Source organism: Electrophorus electricus, unplaced genomic scaffold, assembly GCF_041902795.1.
Source record: "Electrophorus electricus isolate QZ-2024a unplaced genomic scaffold, ASM4190279v1 Scaffold116, whole genome shotgun sequence".
Lineage (NCBI taxonomy): Eukaryota > Metazoa > Chordata > Actinopteri > Gymnotiformes > Gymnotidae > Electrophorus > Electrophorus electricus.
In genome coordinates this window covers 1-20,000 of record NW_027658398.1, presented here as the reverse complement: position 1 = coordinate 20,000, position 20,000 = coordinate 1, and the positions used below count along the sequence as shown (strand labels likewise).

General features: G+C 53.5%; 3 non-coding genes across 3 annotated transcripts in view; all 3 read right to left on the bottom strand.

Moving 5' to 3' along the window:
* LOC145654069 (28S ribosomal RNA) overlaps window positions 1-569 on the bottom strand; it is a 4,149-nt gene extending 3,580 nt beyond the window's left edge. Inside the window, exon 1 of the ribosomal RNA XR_014120300.1 lies at window positions 1-569. This exon is cut by the window's left edge and continues 3,580 nt beyond it. This is a non-coding gene — a ribosomal RNA (28S ribosomal RNA).
* A 616-nt stretch (window positions 570-1,185) lies between these two features.
* Window positions 1,186-1,339, bottom strand: LOC145654049 (5.8S ribosomal RNA). Its single transcript, XR_014120280.1, has one exon. It is a non-coding gene; the product is annotated as a 5.8S ribosomal RNA (ribosomal RNA).
* Window positions 1,340-2,222: 883 nt separating this feature from the next.
* On the bottom strand, window positions 2,223-4,061 carry LOC145654055 (18S ribosomal RNA). The gene has a single exon (XR_014120286.1). It is a non-coding gene; the product is annotated as an 18S ribosomal RNA (ribosomal RNA).
* Window positions 4,062-20,000: the final 15,939 nt, after the last annotated feature.

The window sequence follows — 20,000 nt, the reverse complement described above, 5'->3', positions numbered from 1 at the left end:
GCGGCCCCGCCGCCCCCGACGCGACCCCCCGAAGGGGGAACGCCGGGGGTTTGGAAGCGGAGCACACTCGCGCGACAGGGACGGCCTCACCGCCGGGTTGAATCCCCCGGGCAGACTGTGCGGACCCCACCCGTTTACCTCTTAACGGTTTCACGCCCTGTTGAACTCTCTCTTCAAAGTTCTTTTCAACTTTCCCTTACGGTACTTGTTCGCTATCGGTCTCGTGCCGGTATTTAGCCTTAGATGGAGTTTACCACCCACTTTGGGCTGCATTCCCAAGCAACCCGACTCCGAGAAGACCGCTACCCTGGCGGGGCTGGGGCCATTTACCGGCCTCACACCGTCCACGGGCTGAGCCTCCATCAGAAGGACTCAGGCCCCCGGCCCGCGCCAGGAAGAAAACAGACTTCCATACGCCACAATTCCCCTCGCCCGCACCCGGACGGGGGATTCAGCGCTGGGCTCTTCCCTCTTCGCTCGCCGCTACTGAGGGAATCCTTGTTAGTTTCTTTTCCTCCGCTTAGTAATATGCTTAAATTCAGCGGGTTGTCTCGTCTGATCTGAGGTCGCTCCCGAGTTCGCTCTGGAGGGTTGCCCAGAAGCGTGAACACCGCCGGGTTAGGGGACGAGTCCCTTTTCACCCGGGCTAACGAGGACACAGGTCGGGACGTCACGGACGTGCCACGGACAGGTCGGCCCGTAAGGAAAACGCCAGAGGCAGAGCCACCCGAACCCCGACCCCCCCACCCCCCCCACCGGGGGAGGGGGGGGGGGAACGCATGTAACAACAACCTCCCTCCGCTCGCGCACGTAACGGAACAGAACAGACACCTTTCCGTGATCCGCCTGCGCAGGGGGTGAGAAAAGAAGCGAAAACGTGGGCAGCCAAAGCGGAGAGAACCCACCGGCAGCCACGCTCGCTTCTTTCTCGGGCGCAGGGGACCACGTTCCTGGCCAGGCCAGGAGCGGAGCCGAAACGAACCGAAACGAACCGAAGCGGGGGAGGAGAAGCTTGTGCACGGAGAACGGGCACTCAACCGCAGCGAACCCACCGACCGGATCTCACCGAGACAGCGACCGGGAACCGTCTGCTTTTAGGAAGACGGAGGCCAGGGGGCACCCCCCCACCTACGAACCTCCAACCGCGGTCCCGCCTGAGAAGGCAGGTCCGACAGATAGGAATAGCGACCCTCAGACAGGCGTAGCCCCGGGATGGACCCGGGGCCGCAATGTGCGTTCGAAATGTCGATGATCAATGTGTCCTGCAATTCACATTAGTTCTCGCAGCTGGCTGCGTTCTTCATCGACGCACGAGCCAAGTGATCCACCGCTAAGAGTTGTACTCTTTTATTTCAGGCTCAGTTTAGGTCTTTCACCACGACTACAAAGACAGGTTTAAAAGGTTTCACCAACCGGTCAGGCGCCCCCGTCTGCGAGTGTTGAAACGGGCGCGGGGTTGCGCTTTGCCCACACGCCCCACGTGGCAGACGAGTCAGTCTTTGAACCGCGGCCCTCCGCGCCCGCCCCGTCCGACCCCTCGAAAGGGGTGGAACTCACGTAGCGTGGGCCAAGCCCTAGGTACCTGCCGGGGGTCCCCCTGAGACTCCTTTCTGAGAGAGAGAAGCAGGGGAACCGGCTGCGCCACCCACCACCACCACGCCCCAGGACGCCGGTGGGCGGACGAACACAGGAAGGGCCATGGCCTGCCCCACGAGGAGCAGCGCTCGCAACCCCCCCCGGAAAGTCCGCTCGTCAGCGAGCAAGGGGACGGGGATGAATGACAAGGACAACAAAATAGGAAAACCCCTCGCGGTGGACGGAGGCAGCGGCCGTGCGAGCGAGAGGGAGGGCGCGGGACGGACCCGTACGACCCGCTCGACTCGCAGGCGCTTCTCCTGCCGGCAAGGTGAGGGGAAACCGGCCTTCGCCCGACGAGCGGGGACGCCGAGTTTTTTGAACGACGCGTCTCTCGCGCTGGAACCCAGAGAATACCGGGGCCTGCGGGGGGGGGGGTGCTGAAGGACGACGCGGAGGAAGAGGCGGAGGACGAGGAAGGGGTGGGAGGGACTAGGCTCCTCCTTTATGCCTTCTGTCCAGCCTGACCTGCAAGCGACCACGTGTAACAGCAACCCCGAAGACCCTTTCGACCCTGGGCCCCGACGCGGGGGGACGGCGAAGTCGAGGGGGTCGGGAGAGGAGGCACGCCGGACAGCGTTACCCGTTAATGATCCTTTCGCAGGTTCACCTACGAAAACCTTGTTACGACTTTTACTTCCTCTAGATAGTCAAGTTTGATCGACTTCTCGGCGCTCCGCCAAGGCCCGCGAGGAGCCCCGGCGGGGCCGATCCGAGGACCTCACTAAACCATCCGATCGGTAGTAGCGACGGGCGGTGTGTACAAAGGGCAGGGACTTAATCAACGCGAGCTTATGACCCGCGCTTACTGGGAATTCCTCGTTCATGGGGAATAATTGCAATCCCCAGTCCCCATCACGAATGGGGTTCAGCGGATTACCCGCACCTCTCGGTGTAGGGTAGGCACACGCTGATCCAACCATTGTGGCGCGCGTGCAGCCCCGGACATCTAAGGGCATCACAGACCTGTTATTGCTCCATCTCGCGTGGCTGAACGCCACTTGTCCCTCTAAGAAGTTTGACGCCGACCGCGGAGGGCCGCGTAACTATTTAGCATGCCGGAGTCTCGTTCGTTATCGGAATTAACCAGACAAATCGCTCCACCAACTAAGAACGGCCATGCACCACCACCCACAGAATCGAGAAAGAGCTATCAATCTGTCAATCCTTTCCGTGTCCGGGCCGGGTGAGGTTTCCCGTGTTGAGTCAAATTAAGCCGCAGGCTCCACTCCTGGTGGTGCCCTTCCGTCAATTCCTTTAAGTTTCAGCTTTGCAACCATACTCCCCCCGGAACCCACAGACTCGTGGTTTCCCTCACGCTGCCCGGCGGGTCATGGGAATAACGCCGCCGGATCGCGGGTCGGCATAGTTTACGGTCGGAACTACGACGGTATCTGATCGTCTTCGAACCTCCGACTTTCGTTCTTGATTAATGAAAACATTCTTGGCAAATGCTTTCGCTTTCGTCCGTCTTGCGCCGGTCCAAGAATTTCACCTCTAGCGGCGCAATACGAATGCCCCCGGCCGTCCCTCTTAATCATGGCCCTGGTTCAGGAAACCCACAAAATAGAACCGGAGTCCTATTCCATTATTCCTAGCTCAGGTATTCAGGCGAGAAGCGGGCCCGCTTTGAACACTCTAATTTTTTCAAAGTAAACGCTCCGAGCCCCGTCCGGACACCCAGCCAAGGGCATCCGGGGGGCACCGGGAGACAGGGTCTGAGACAGGCGGTGGCACGCCTCGCGGCGGACCGCCAGCCCACTCCCGACATCCAACTACGAGCTTTTTAACTGCAGCAACTTTAATATACGCTATTGGAGCTGGAATTACCGCGGCTGCTGGCACCAGACTTGCCCTCCAATGGGTCCTCACCCATGGGTTTAGGATACGCTCATTCCGATTACAGGGCCTCGAAAGAGACCTGTATCGTTATTTTTCGTCACTACCTCCCCGTGTCGGGAATGGGTAATTTGCGCGCCTGCTGCCTTCCTTGGATGTGGTAGCCGTTTCTCAGGCTCCCTCTCCGGAATCGAACCCTGATTCCCCGTTACCCGTGGTCACCATGGTAGCCGACTATGGTACCATCGAAAGTTGATAGGGCAGACATTCGAATGAGACGTCGCCGCCGCGGAGGGCGCGCGATCGGCCCGAGGTTATCTAGAGTCACCAAAGCGGCCGGGGGGCCCGAGCCCCCCGGATGGGTTTTGGGTCTGATAAATGCACGCATCCCCCGAAGGGTCAGCGCTCGTTTGCATGTATTAGCTCTAGAATTACCACAGTTATCCGAGTAACGTGTGGAGCGATCAAAGGAACCATAACTGATTTAATGAGCCATTCGCAGTTTCACTGTACCGGCCGTGTGCACTTAGACCTGCATGGCTTAATCTTTGAGACAAGCATATGTTACTGGCAGGATCAACCAGGTAGTTTGCACCGTGGTCTGGGATGAACCACGAGTGACATCCGCCTCCCCTTCCGGGGGCTAGGAAGCAGCGGGTTGTAAGTGCGTGCGCCGTCAGGTCCAGACGCCATACAGGGCTACCCAGGACAGCTTCCGCGGCCAGTGTAAACGTGCTCGCGCACCGCCCTCTGGCCTTCGGACGCCGACCTCTCACCTTGATGCAAAGCTGTCCCATCCGGTCATGCCCGCACCGTACCCCGTCCACCTCCTCCGGAGGTGCGGACGGCCGACTCCAGGTGCTTTCGGCGTTCCCTCTCTTCACGCCGTTTTGATTTTCGTGGGCCGCTGGTGGGGGGACAAGGGAAAGACCTCGTCGAATTCCCTCCCCCCTAGCCTCGCTCAACCTACGTTTCGTGATGTAACCAAGAAGAGTGATTCGTGGGCCCAGGTAGGTTTGAAGAGGAGGCCAACAAAGCAGGGCACTCCCTTCCTCCCAAACCACAGACACCAGTATAGGACAACTGAGTAGACAGACTGGCCGTCTGAGTCTCCCCCAGAGAGTTCTGGGATGGGTTACAAATAACCCCCACCCCCCATCAGAGGCTTGACCCGCTAGAACCAGGGAGGATCTGTCAAAACCGCTCTCCACATCAGAAGTTCTGGATCAGCCGGGGCTGGTCGGCAGACGTCCACCTAAGGCCGTGGCCTAACCCCGTGTGGGGGGATAGCGCTCGCACCCGTACACGTGGACACCCGCTCGTCAAATGGCTGGCTCCTCACTTACCGTAGGGGGAATGGTTTGCCTACCCCTGGCGGGTCTGGTACTCCACTCTACCAAACAAGGAAGCAACACACCAATAGACCCCTGCAACACCGGGCAGCTTTGGGCAGTGTCACTACACTCCTCCTTGTTCTTCACGTTCCTTCCGTGGTGATTTTTTTTTTTTTTTCGTGGCCATTGCCGTGCATGGCTTCCCCATCGCTTTGCATGCTCTCCATTGCCTCGTGCTGCTTCACCATTGGTCTCACCTGGAGACCGAAGCCGCTCTCCCAGTAACCCGATGGTACCTGGCCAGAAAACCCCGTGCCCGATTTCATCTAGGACAAGGGCCAAACCACAGACCGTGCCCGTCCAGGGTCAACCCCTGGTCGGACAGGCCTGGTGGGTCGATACCATGGATGTGGCAGGCCGACGAGAATCCACTGGTACATTTACAAACACGCCCACCCTGGTGGCATGGCTGTACGACCCATCGTCGAAGCACGCTGCGGCGGACTGAGCCATTGGATCCAGTTGCCTGGGCGTACACTCAGCCCAACAGACGCACTCGGGTCGGGGAGAGCAAAGCAGACTGTGTGCCTGGATGTGCCCACTTCCATAGGGGAATCGGCATGATGGTTCACTTAACCCGAGGAGGGCTCCCCTCGCGGGATAAGCACCCCCCTCGGGGGATGGGGGGGGGGGGGGGGCATCCAGAGCACACCACTTTCCGGTAGGGGACAGGCGTTTGATCATGTGTCCGAGGGAGAGCTCCCCTTGCCGGCCGAACACCCCTCGGACTCCCCTTGGGCTTCCAGAGAACGCCACTGGATGAATTTAGTGCTTGGACCCCATTGATTCTCTTTGCTCTCCCATATACCCGACGGGACCTATTTGCAAAACCCCGTGCCAACCAGACCTCCAGGAAGGGGGCTGGCGGCTAACCATGCCCAGCAGGGTGCACCCTGGTCGGACACTTTGGGAGGGTCGAGAGCCTGGAAGTGCCACCCGGGGGAGTAATTCTGATTTCCGTTTTAATGCACTCAGGGACAGCCCGAGGACCTCTGTAGTGCACCTGAGGCGGACTGAGCCGTCGGGTCCAGGGGTCTGGAGTTCGGAACCTCCAGGGTTCACCTGGCTGTTCTCTTAGCCCGGCAGGGTGCACCCTGGTCGGACACTTTGGGAGGGTCGAGAGCCTGGATGTGCCACCCCGACGAGTAATGAGTTTTCCCTTCGTATCTCTTCCGGACCAGGTCCGATTCGCACGAAACTCGCTGGGCATGGCCAGGAGCGCCCCCTGCTGCCCACGCCACCGTCCCCGCGCTTCTACTCCCGAGGGCCGAGGAGACAGCGAAGCGTGGGTCGGGTCGCCTGCTTCCAGGGTCTCCCTGGTACTCTCCAGTCTCCCGAGTCCATCGGGTCCGACCTCGTATTTTTAGCCCAGACGGGGAATGAGAAAGGGGCCCCCGACCGCCCGAGGGCGGGCGCTCGCTTCTCAGCCTAGGAACGTCCGATTCCCACGAAACTTTTACGCCAGACGTTCCTGGCAGCGAGCGCGTTCAAAGGTGACCCGCGCTGCTTCTCTCCTCCCAAGGGCCGAAGAGATATTCGTCTTCAAACCCGACCGGCCCTGTGTTTGCCGCCCCGGCGGTTTTAAAAAATCATAGCGTAAAAACGGTGGGTGCGCTTCGCCTGCCGCTTGGACAGCGTTAAACGGCAGCCCCGGCTCTTTCCAAAGGGCCCTCAACCGACTTTCTGCTCCCAAGGAGCCCAGAGATATGAAACCGATAAATCAAAACCCCGTGCCAACCAGACCTCCAGGAAGGGGGCTGGCGGCTAACCATGCCCGGCAGGGTGCACCCTGGTCGGACGCTTTGGGAGGGTCGAGAGCCTGGATGTGCCACCCCGACGAGTAATGAGTTTTCCCTTCGTATCTCTTCCGGACCAGGTCCGATTCGCACGAAACTCGCTGGGCATGGCCAGGAGCGCCCCCTGCTGCCCACGCCACCGTCCCCGCGCTTCTACTCCCGAGGGCCGAGGAGACAGCGAAGCGTGGGTCGGGTCGCCTGCTTCCAGGGTCTCCCTGGTACTCTCCAGTCTCCCGAGTCCATCGGGTCCGACCTCGTATTTTTAGCCCAGACGGGGAATGAGAAAGGGGCCCCCGACCGCCCGAGGGCGGGCGCTCGCTTCTCAGCCTAGGAACGTCCGATTCCCACGAAACTTTTACGCCAGACGTTCCTGGCAGCGAGCGCGTTCAAAGGTGACCCGCGCTGCTTCTCTCCTCCCAAGGGCCGAAGAGATATTCGTCTTCAAACCCGACCGGCCCTGTGTTTGCCGCCCCGGCGGTTTTAAAAAATCATAGCGTAAAAACGGTGGGTGCGCTTCGCCTGCCGCTTGGACAGCGTTAAACGGCAGCCCCGGCTCTTTCCAAAGGGCCCTCAACCGACTTTCTGCTCCCAAGGAGCCCAGAGATATGAAACCGAAAAATCAAAACCCCGTGCCAACCAGACCTCCAGGAAGGGGGCTGGCGGCTAACCATGCCCGGCAGGGTGCACCCTGGTCGGACGCTTTGGGAGGGTCGAGAGCCTGGATGTGCCACCCCGACGAGTAATGAGTTTTCCCTTCGTATCTCTTCCGGACCAGGTCCGATTCGCACGAAACTCGCTGGGCATGGCCAGGAGCGCCCCCTGCTGCCCACGCCACCGTCCCCGCGCTTCTACTCCCGAGGGCCGAGGAGACAGCGAAGCGTGGGTCGGGTCGCCTGCTTCCAGGGTCTCCCTGGTACTCTCCAGTCTCCCGAGTCCATCGGGTCCGACCTCGTATTTTTAGCCCAGACGGGGAATGAGAAAGGGGCCCCCGACCGCCCGAGGGCGGGCGCTCGCTTCTCAGCCTAGGAACGTCCGATTCCCACGAAACTTTTACGCCAGACGTTCCTGGCAGCGAGCGCGTTCAAAGGTGACCCGCGCTGCTTCTCTCCTCCCAAGGGCCGAAGAGATATTCGTCTTCAAACCCGACCGGCCCTGTGTTTGCCGCCCCGGCGGTTTTAAAAAATCATAGCGTAAAAACGGTGGGTGCGCTTCGCCTGCCGCTTGGACAGCGTTAAACGGCAGCCCCGGCTCTTTCCAAAGGGCCCTCAACCGACTTTCTGCTCCCAAGGAGCCCAGAGATATGAAACCGAAAAATCAAAACCCCGTGCCAACCAGACCTCCAGGAAGGGGGCTGGCGGCTAACCATGCCCGGCAGGGTGCACCCTGGTCGGACGCTTTGGGAGGGTCGAGAGCCTGGATGTGCCACCCCGACGAGTAATGAGTTTTCCCTTCGTATCTCTTCCGGACCAGGTCCGATTCGCACGAAACTCGCTGGGCATGGCCAGGAGCGCCCCCTGCTGCCCACGCCACCGTCCCCGCGCTTCTACTCCCGAGGGCCGAGGAGACAGCGAAGCGTGGGTCGGGTCGCCTGCTTCCAGGGTCTCCCTGGTACTCTCCAGTCTCCCGAGTCCATCGGGTCCGACCTCGTATTTTTAGCCCAGACGGGGAATGAGAAAGGGGCCCCCGACCGCCCGAGGGCGGGCGCTCGCTTCTCAGCCTAGGAACGTCCGATTCCCACGAAACTTTTACGCCAGACGTTCCTGGCAGCGAGCGCGTTCAAAGGTGACCCGCGCTGCTTCTCTCCTCCCAAGGGCCGAAGAGATATTCGTCTTCAAACCCGACCGGCCCTGTGTTTGCCGCCCCGGCGGTTTTAAAAAATCATAGCGTAAAAACGGTGGGTGCGCTTCGCCTGCCGCTTGGACAGCGTTAAACGGCAGCCCCGGCTCTTTCCAAAGGGCCCTCAACCGACTTTCTGCTCCCAAGGAGCCCAGAGATATGAAACCGATAAATCAAAACCCCGTGCCAACCAGACCTCCAGGAAGGGGGCTGGCGGCTAACCATGCCCGGCAGGGTGCACCCTGGTCGGACGCTTTGGGAGGGTCGAGAGCCTGGATGTGCCACCCCGACGAGTAATGAGTTTTCCCTTCGTATCTCTTCCGGACCAGGTCCGATTCGCACGAAACTCGCTGGGCATGGCCAGGAGCGCCCCCTGCTGCCCAGGCCTGGCTCTGGGCCTGGGCACACTTCATTCACTTTGTACCTTTAAATCATACTACTACTACTACTACTACCACCAGAATTCCAGGGCCAAGAGGTCACACAGTCATACACAGCAAAGTAGCTCTGGGCCTGGGCACACTTCAAGAAGTTTGTCCCTTTATATAAGCCTAGAAATAGACTTCCAGGCCCAAGAGTTCAAACACATTCATGCCCAGCAAAGTAGCTCTGGGCCTGGGCACACTTCAATCACTTTGTGCCTTTAAATCATACTACTACTACCAGACTTCCAGGCCCAAGAGGTCAAACACAGTCATGCCCAGCAAAGTAGCTCTGGGCCTGGGCACACTTCATTCACTTTGTGCCTTTAAATCATACTACTACTACCACCAGAATTCCAGGGCCAAGAGGTCACACAGTCATACACAGCAAAGTAGCTCTGGGCCTGGGCACACTTCAAGAAGTTTGACCCTTTATATAAGCCTAGAAATAGACTTCCAGAGCCAAGAGGTCAAACACAGTCATGCCCAGCAAAGTAGCTCTGGGCCTGGGCACACTTCAATCACTTTGTGCCTTTAAATCATACTACTACTACCACCAGACTTCCAGGCCCAAGAGGTCAAACACAGTCATGCCCAGCAAAGTAGCTCTGGGCCTGGGCACACTTCAATCACTTTGTGCCTTTAAATCATACTACTACTACCACCAGACTTCCAGGCCCTGGAGGTCACACCTTCATGCCTAGCAAGGTTGCTTTACACCTGCGCACACTTCAGACCGTTTCACTCTTTTAATCCTTCAAAGTACCACATTTCCAGACCCAAGAGGTCACAGAATCATGCCCAGCAAAGTAGCTCTGGGCCTGGGCACACTTCAATCACTTTGTGCCTTTAAATCATACTACTACTACCAGACTTCCAGGCCCCAGAGGTCAAACACAGTCATGCCCAGCAAAGTAGCTCTGGGCCTGGGCACACTTCAAGAAGTTTGACCCTTTATATAAGCCTAGAAATAGACTTCCAGAGCCAAGAGGTCAAACACAGTCATGCACAGCAAAGTAGCTCTGGGCCTGGGCACACTTCATTCACTTTGTACCTTTAAATCATACTACTACTACCAGACTTCCAGGCCCAAGAGTTCAAACACATTCATGCCCAGCAAAGTAGCTCTGGGCCTGGGCACACTTCAATCACTTTGTGTCTTTAAATCATACTACTACTACCAGACTTCCAGGCCCCAGAGGTCAAACACAGTCATGCCCAGCAAAGTAGCTCTGGGCCTGGGCACACTTCAAGAAGTTTGACCCTTTATATAAGCCTAGAAATAGACTTTCAGGCCCAAGAGGTCAAACACAGTCATGCCCAGCAAAGTAGCTGTGGGCCTGGGCACACTTCATTCACTTTGTACCTTTAAATCATACTACTACTACTACTACTACTACTACTACTACTACTACCAGACTTCCAGGCCCAAGAGGTCAAACACAGTCATGCCCAGCAAAGTAGCTCTGGGCCTGGGCACACTTCAAGAAGTTTGACCCTTTATATAAGCCTAGAAATAGACTTCCAGGCCCAAGAGTTCAAACACATTCATGCCCAGCAAAGTAGCTCTGGGCCTGGGCACACTTCAATCACTTTGTGCCTTTAAATCATACTACTACTACCAGACTTCCAGGCCCCAGAGGTCAAACACAGTCATGCCCAGCAAAGTAGCTCTGGGCCTGGGCACACTTCAAGAAGTTTGACCCTTTATATAAGCCTAGAAATAGACTTCCAGAGCCAAGAGGTCAAACACAGTCATGCCCAGCAAAGTAGCTCTGGGCCTGGGCACACTTCATTCACTTTGTACCTTTAAATCATACTACTACTACCAGACTTCCAGGCCCAAGACGTCAAACACAGTCATGCCCAGCAAAGTAGCTCTGGGCCTGGGCACACTTCATTCACTTTGTACCTTTAAATCATACTACTACTACTACTACTACTACTACTACTACTACCAGACTTCCAGGCCCAAGAGGTCAAACACAGTCATGCCCAGCAAAGTAGCTCTGGGCCTGGGCACACTTCAATCACTTTGTGCCTTTAAATCATACTACTACTACCAGACTTCCAGGCCCCAGAGGTCAAACACAGTCATGCCCAGCAAAGTAGCTCTGGGCCTGGGCACACTTCAAGAAGTTTGACCCTTTATATAAGCCTAGAAATAGACTTCCAGAGCCAAGAGGTCAAACACAGTCATGCCCAGCAAAGTAGCTCTGGGCCTGGGCACACTTCATTCACTTTGTACCTTTAAATCATACTACTACTACCAGACTTCCAGGCCCAAGACGTCAAACACAGTCATGCCCAGCAAAGTAGCTCTGGGCCTGGGCACACTTCATTCACTTTGTACCTTTAAATCATACTACTACTACTACTACTACTACTACTACTACTACTACTACTACTACCAGACTTCCAGGCCCAAGAGTTCAAACACATTCATGCCCAGCAAAGTAGCTCTGGGCCTGGGCACACTTCAATCACTTTGTGCCTTTAAATCATACTACTACTACCACCAGACTTCCAGGCCCAAGAGGTCAAACACAGTCATGCCCAGCAAAGTAGCTCTGGGCCTGGGCACACTTCAATCACTTTGTGCCTTTAAATCATACTACTACTACCAGACTTCCAGGCCCAAGAGTTCAAACACATTCATGCCCAGCAAAGTAGCTCTGGGCCTGGGCACACTTCAATCACTTTGTGCCTTTAAATCATACTACTACTACTACCACCAGACTTCCAGACCCAAGAGGTCAAACACAGTCATGCCCAGCAAAGTAGCTCTGGGCCTGGGCACACTTCAAGAAGTTTGACCCTTTATATAAGCCTAGAAATAGACTTCCAGGCCCAAGAGGTCAAACACAGTCATGCCCAGCAAAGTAGCTCTGGGCCTGGGCACACTTCATTCACTTTGTACCTTTAAATCATACTACTACTACTACTACTACTACTACTACTACTACTACTACCAGACTTCCAGGCCCAAGAGGTCAAACACAGTCATGCCCAGCAAAGTAGCTCTGGGCCTGGGCACACTTCATTCACTTTGTGCCTTTAAATCATACTACTACTACCACCAGAATTCCAGGGCCAAGAGGTCACACAGTCATACACAGCAAAGTAGCTCTGGGCCTGGGCACACTTCAAGAAGTTTGACCCTTTATATAAGCCTAGAAATAGACTTCCAGGCCCAAGAGGTCAAACACAGTCATGCCCAGCAAAGTAGCTCTGGGCCTGGGCACACTTCATTCACTTTGTACCTTTAAATCATACTACTACTACTACTACTACTACTACTACCAGACTTCCAGGCCCAAGAGGTCAAACACAGTCATGCCCAGCAAAGTAGATCTGGGCCTGGGCACACTTCAAGAAGTTTGACCCTTTATATAAGCCTAGAAATAGACTTTCAGGCCCAAGAGGTCAAACACAGTCATGCCCAGCAAAGTAGCTGTGGGCCTGGGCACACTTCATTCACTTTGTACCTTTAAATCATACTACTACTACTACTACTACTACTACTACTACTACTACTACTACCAGACTTCCAGGCCCAAGAGTTCAAACACATTCATGCCCAGCAAAGTAGCTCTGGGCCTGGGCACACTTCATTCACTTTGTGCCTTTAAATCATACTACTACTACTACCACCAGACTTCCAGGCCCAAGAGGTCAAACACAGTCATGCCCAGCAAAGTAGCTCTGGGCCTGGGCACACTTCAATCACTTTGTGCCTTTAAATCATACTACTACTACCAGACTTCCAGGCCCAAGAGTTCAAACACATTCATGCCCAGCAAAGTAGCTCTGGGCCTGGGCACACTTCATTCACTTTGTGCCTTTAAATCATACTACTACTACCACCAGACTTCCAGGGCCAAGAGGTCAACCACAGTCATGCACAGCAAAGTAGCTCTGGGCCTGGGCACACTTCAAGATGTTTGACCCTTTATATAAGCCTAGAAATAGACTTCCAGGCCCAAGAGTTCAAACACATTCATGCCCAGCAAAGTAGCTCTGGGCCTGGGCACACTTCAATCACTTTGTGCCTTTAAATCATACTACTACTACCACCAGACTTCCAGGCCCAAGAGGTCAAACACAGTCATGCCCAGCAAAGTAGCTCTGGGCCTGGGCACACTTCAATCACTTTGTGCCTTTAAATCATACTACTACTACCAGACTTCCAGGCCCAAAAGTTCAAACACATTCATGCCCAGCAAAGTAGCTCTGGGCCTGGGCACACTTCAAGATGTTTGACCCTTTATATAAGCCTAGAAATAGACTTCCAGAGCCAAGAGGTCAAACACAGTCATGCCCAGCAAAGTAGCTCTGGGCCTGGGCACACTTCAATCACTTTGTGCCTTTAAATCATACTACTACTACCAGACTTCCAGGCCCAAGAGTTCAAACACATTCATGCCCAGCAAAGTAGCTCTGGGCCTGGGCACACTTCAAGATGTTTGACCCTGTATATAAGCCTAGAAATAGACTTCCAGAGCCAAGAGGTCAAACACAGTCATGCCCAGCAAAGTAGCTCTGGGCCTGGGCACACTTCATTCACTTTGTGCCTTTAAATCATACTACTACTACCAGACTTCCAGGCCCAAGAGTTCAAACACATTCATGCCCAGCAAAGTAGCTCTGGGCCTGGGCACACTTCAATCACTTTGTGCCTTTAAATCATACTACTACTACCAGACTTCCAGGCCCCAGAGGTCAAACACAGTCATGCCCAGCAAAGTAGCTCTGGGCCTGGGCACACTTCAAGAAGTTTGACCCTTTATATAAGCCTAGAAATAGACTTCCAGAGCCAAGAGGTCAAACACAGTCATGCACAGCAAAGTAGCTCTGGGCCTGGGCACACTTCATTCACTTTGTGCCTTTAAATCATACTACTACTACCACCAGACTTCCAGGCCCAAGAGGTCAAACACATTCATGCCCAGCAAAGTAGCTCTGGGCCTGGGCACACTTCAATCACTTTGTGCCTTTAAATCATACTACTACTACCAGACTTCCAGGCCCAAGAGGTCAAACACAGTCATGCCCAGCAAAGTAGCTCTGGGCCTGGGCACACTTCAATCACTTTGTGCCTTTAAATCATACTACTACTACCAGACTTCCAGGCCCAAGAGTTCAAACACATTCATGCCCAGCAAAGTAGCTCTGGGCCTGGGCACACTTCAAGATGTTTGACCCTGTATATAAGCCTAGAAATAGACTTCCAGAGCCAAGAGGTCAAACACAGTCATGCCCAGCAAAGTAGCTCTGGGCCTGGGCACACTTCATTCACTTTGTGCCTTTAAATCATACTACTACTACCAGACTTCCAGGCCCAAGAGTTCAAACACATTCATGCCCAGCAAAGTAGCTCTGGGCCTGGGCACACTTCAATCACTTTGTGCCTTTAAATCATACTACTACTACCAGACTTCCAGGCCCCAGAGGTCAAACACAGTCATGCCCAGCAAAGTAGCTCTGGGCCTGGGCACACTTCAAGAAGTTTGACCCTTTATATAAGCCTAGAAATAGACTTCCAGAGCCAAGAGGTCAAACACAGTCATGCCCAGCAAAGTAGCTCTGGGCCTGGGCACACTTCATTCACTTTGTACCTTTAAATCATACTACTACTACCAGACTTCCAGGCCCAAGACGTCAAACACAGTCATGCCCAGCAAAGTAGCTCTGGGCCTGGGCACACTTCATTCACTTTGTACCTTTAAATCATACTACTACTACTACTACTACTACTACTACTACTACTACTACTACTACTACCAGACTTCCAGGCCCAAGAGTTCAAACACATTCATGCCCAGCAAAGTAGCTCTGGGCCTGGGCACACTTCAATCACTTTGTGCCTTTAAATCATACTACTACTACCACCAGACTTCCAGGCCCAAGAGGTCAAACACAGTCATGCCCAGCAAAGTAGCTCTGGGCCTGGGCACACTTCAATCACTTTGTGCCTTTAAATCATACTACTACTACCAGACTTCCAGGCCCAAGAGTTCAAACACATTCATGCCCAGCAAAGTAGCTCTGGGCCTGGGCACACTTCAATCACTTTGTGCCTTTAAATCATACTACTACTACTACCACCAGACTTCCAGACCCAAGAGGTCAAACACAGTCATGCCCAGCAAAGTAGCTCTGGGCCTGGGCACACTTCAAGAAGTTTGACCCTTTATATAAGCCTAGAAATAGACTTCCAGGCCCAAGAGGTCAAACACAGTCATGCCCAGCAAAGTAGCTCTGGGCCTGGGCACACTTCATTCACTTTGTACCTTTAAATCATACTACTACTACTACTACTACTACTACTACTACTACTACTACCAGACTTCCAGGCCCAAGAGGTCAAACACAGTCATGCCCAGCAAAGTAGCTCTGGGCCTGGGCACACTTCATTCACTTTGTGCCTTTAAATCATACTACTACTACCACCAGAATTCCAGGGCCAAGAGGTCACACAGTCATACACAGCAAAGTAGCTCTGGGCCTGGGCACACTTCAAGAAGTTTGACCCTTTATATAAGCCTAGAAATAGACTTCCAGGCCCAAGAGGTCAAACACAGTCATGCCCAGCAAAGTAGCTCTGGGCCTGGGCACACTTCATTCACTTTGTACCTTTAAATCATACTACTACTACCAGACTTCCAGGCCCAAGAGTTCAAACACATTCATGCCCAGCAAAGTAGCTCTGGGCCTGGGCACACTTCAATCACTTTGTGCCTTTAAATCATACTACTACTACTACCACCAGACTTCCAGGCCCCAGAGGTCAAACACAGTCATGCCCAGCAAAGTAGCTCTGGGCCTGGGCACACTTCAAGAAGTTTGACCCTTTATATAAGCCTAGAAATAGACTTCCAGGCCCAAGAGGTCAAACACAGTCATGCCCAGCAAAGTAGCTCTGGGCCTGGGCACACTTCAAGAAGTTTGACCCTTTATATAAGCCTAGAAATAGACTTCCAGAGCCAAGAGGTCAAACACAGTCATGCACAGCAAAGTAGCTCTGGGCCTGGGCACACTTCATTCACTTTGTGCCTTTAAATCATACTACTACTACCACCAGACTTCCAGGCCCAAGAGGTCAAACACATTCATGCCCAGCAAAGTAGCTCTGGGCCTGGGCACACTTCAATCACTTTGTGCCTTTAAATCATACTACTACTACCAGACTTCCAGGCCCAAGAGGTCAAACACAGTCATGCCCAGCAAAGTAGCTCTGGGCCTGGGCACACTTCAATCACTTTGTGCCTTTAAATCATACTACTACTACCAGACTTCCAGGCCCAAGAGTTCAAACACATTCATGCCCAGCAAAGTAGCTCTGGGCCTGGGCACACTTCAAGATGTTTGACCCTGTATATAAGCCTAGAAATAGACTTCCAGAGCCAAGAGGTCAAACACAGTCATGCCCAGCAAAGTAGCTCTGGGCCTGGGCACACTTCATTCACTTTGTGCCTTTAAATCATACTACTACTACCAGACTTCCAGGCCCAAGAGTTCAAACACATTCATGCCCAGCAAAGTAGCTCTGGGCCTGGGCACACTTCAATCACTTTGTGCCTTTAAATCATACTACTACTACCAGACTTCCAGGCCCCAGAGGTCAAACACAGTCATGCCCAGCAAAGTAGCTCTGGGCCTGGGCACACTTCAAGAAGTTTGACCCTTTATATAAGCCTAGAAATAGACTTCCAGAGCCAAGAGGTCAAACACAGTCATGCCCAGCAAAGTAGCTCTGGGCCTGGGCACACTTCATTCACTTTGTACCTTTAAATCATACTACTACTACCAGACTTCCAGGCCCAAGACGTCAAACACAGTCATGCCCAGCAAAGTAGCTCTGGGCCTGGGCACACTTCATTCACTTTGTACCTTTAAATCATACTACTACTACTACTACTACTACTACTACTACTACTACTACTACTACCAGACTTCCAGGCCCAAGAGTTCAAACACATTCATGCCCAGCAAAGTAGCTCTGGGCCTGGGCACACTTCAATCACTTTGTGCCTTTAAATCATACTACTACTACCACCAGACTTCCAGGCCCAAGAGGTCAAACACAGTCATGCCCAGCAAAGTAGCTCTGGGCCTGGGCACACTTCAATCACTTTGTGCCTTTAAATCATACTACTACTACCAGACTTCCAGGCCCAAGAGTTCAAACACATTCATGCCCAGCAAAGTAGCTCTGGGCCTGGGCACACTTCAATCACTTTGTGCCTTTAAATCATACTACTACTACTACCACCAGACTTCCAGACCCAAGAGGTCAAACACAGTCATGCCCAGCAAAGTAGCTCTGGGCCTGGGCACACTTCAAGAAGTTTGACCCTTTATATAAGCCTAGAAATAGACTTCCAGGCCCAAGAGGTCAAACACAGTCATGCCCAGCAAAGTAGCTCTGGGCCTGGGCACACTTCATTCACTTTGTACCTTTAAATCATACTACTACTACTACTACTACTACTACTACTACTACTACTACCAGACTTCCAGGCCCAAGAGGTCAAACACAGTCATGCCCAGCAAAGTAGCTCTGGGCCTGGGCACACTTCATTCACTTTGTGCCTTTAAATCATACTACTACTACCACCAGAATTCCAGGGCCAAGAGGTCACACAGTCATACACAGCAAAGTAGCTCTGGGCCTGGGCACACTTCAAGAAGTTTGACCCTTTATATAAGCCTAGAAATAGACTTCCAGGCCCAAGAGGTCAAACACAGTCATGCCCAGCAAAGTAGCTCTGGGCCTGGGCACACTTCATTCACTTTGTACCTTTAAATCATACTACTACTACCAGACTTCCAGGCCCAAGAGTTCAAACACATTCATGCCCAGCAAAGTAGCTCTGGGCCTGGGCACACTTCAATCACTTTGTGCCTTTAAATCATACTACTACTACTACCACCAGACTTCCAGGCCCCAGAGGTCAAACACAGTCATGCCCAGCAAAGTAGCTCTGGGCCTGGGCACACTTCAAGAAGTTTGACCCTTTATATAAGCCTAGAAATAGACTTCCAGGCCCAAGAGGTCAAACACAGTCATGCCCAGCAAAGTAGCTCTGGGCCTGGGCACACTTCATTCACTTTGTACCTTTAAATCATACTACTACTACTACTACTACTACTACTACTACTACTACTACTACTACTACTACCAGACTTCCAGGCCCAAGAGGTCAAACACAGTCATGCCCAGCAAAGTAGCTCTGGGCCTGGGCACACTTCATTCACTTTGTGCCTTTAAATCATACTACTACTACCACCAGAATTCCAGGGCCAAGAGGTCACACAGTCATACACAGCAAAGTAGCTCTGGGCCTGGGCACACTTCAAGAAGTTTGACCCTTTATATAAGCCTAGAAATAGACTTCCAGGCCCAAGAGGTCAAACACAGTCATGCCCAGCAAAGTAGCTCTGGGCCTGGGCACACTTCATTCACTTTGTACCTTTAAATCATACTACTACTACTACTACTACTACTACTACTACCAGACTTCCAGGCCCAAGAGGTCAAACACAGTCATGCCCAGCAAAGTAGATCTGGGCCTGGGCACACTTCAATCACTTTGTGCCTTTAAATCATACTACTACTACCACCAGACTTCCAGGCCCTGGAGGTCACACCTTCATGCCTAGCAAGGTTGCTTTACACCTGCGCACACTTCAGACCGTTTCACTCTTTTAATCATTCAAAGTACCACATTTCCAGACCCAAGAGGTCACAGAATCATACCCAGCAAAGTAGCTCTGGGCCTGGGCGGACCATGCAGTTTGACCCTTTTTTTTTTAATAATACTACAACCTGACTTCCAGGCCCAAGAGGTCACACAGTCATGCCCAGCAAAGTAGCTCTGGGCCTGGGCACACATTTTCAGGCCATTCGACCTTTTAAATAATGGAAATGCCAGACCTCCAGGCCCAAGAGGCCACACATTCGTACCCAGCAAAGTATGTTTAAAAATGGGAACAAATCAGACCCTTTCTGTCATTCAAAGCAATGGGCCTCCAACTCACAACCACATGCCCATTGAAGGGCACCCTCACCCAGCCACCTTCCCCCTTCTGGAACAACCACACCTCCAGGGCACCACATGCCAATCTCTCCTGCCCAGTAAACTGCAACCTCTCCCAGCCAGGCCAGGCCCCCACACACACACACACACACACACACAGACACACACACCGTCTCCCCTTATACCGTCCAGGGACGCACCCCTCCACAAACCTGGCGCACCAGCCGAACCTTGCGGGCCCAGACTTAAGCACTCCCTCCTCGGACTACACTTTTTAAGCCTGCCCCGCTCGACCTCCAGGCCACTGGTTCTTTTTGGGACTTAGCTCTGGCGCGCCCGTCCTCGCGGCCACTGGTTCTTTTTTGGGACTTAGGCTCTGGCGCGCCCGTCCTCGCGGCCACTGGTTCTTTTTGGGACTTAGGCTCTGGCGCGCCCGTCCTCGCGGCCACTGGTACACTCGCTGGCAAGAGGGGAAAAAAAATAAAAATTGTGGGGAACCTCGTCCCACACAGTTCCAGCAGTGTGCTGTGTCACGCTGCCAAAATATTGGATCAAGGGCTGACTTTCATGGATCGCAGCGACGTAGCTGCTCTGCCACTCACGAGACCCTGGCCCAGAATCAGGTCGTTTACAGGGCATTTAGCACCAAGTTCTCCACGAAAATGAGGTGCGGTGATCGGAGAGAGTGCAGCCCCCTTGTAGCTGCATCCCTTACCCGCTCACGTGTGGCTTTGCTCACCAGGGTCCCCCGGAGGGGAGTCCCTGCCTAACCCAGCCCAACCGAAGTACCGCGGCGCTGCGGTATCGTCACCTTTAGGGGGGATTCTGACTTAGAGGCGTTCAGTCATAATCCCACAGATGGTAGCTTCGCACCAGTGGCTCCTCAGCCAAGCACACGCACCAAATGTCTGAACCTGCGGTTCCTCTCGTACTGAGCAGGATTACTATTGCAACAACACATCATCAGTAGGGTAAAACTAACCTGTCTCACGACGGTCTAAACCCAGCTCACGTTCCCTGTTAGTGGGTGAACAA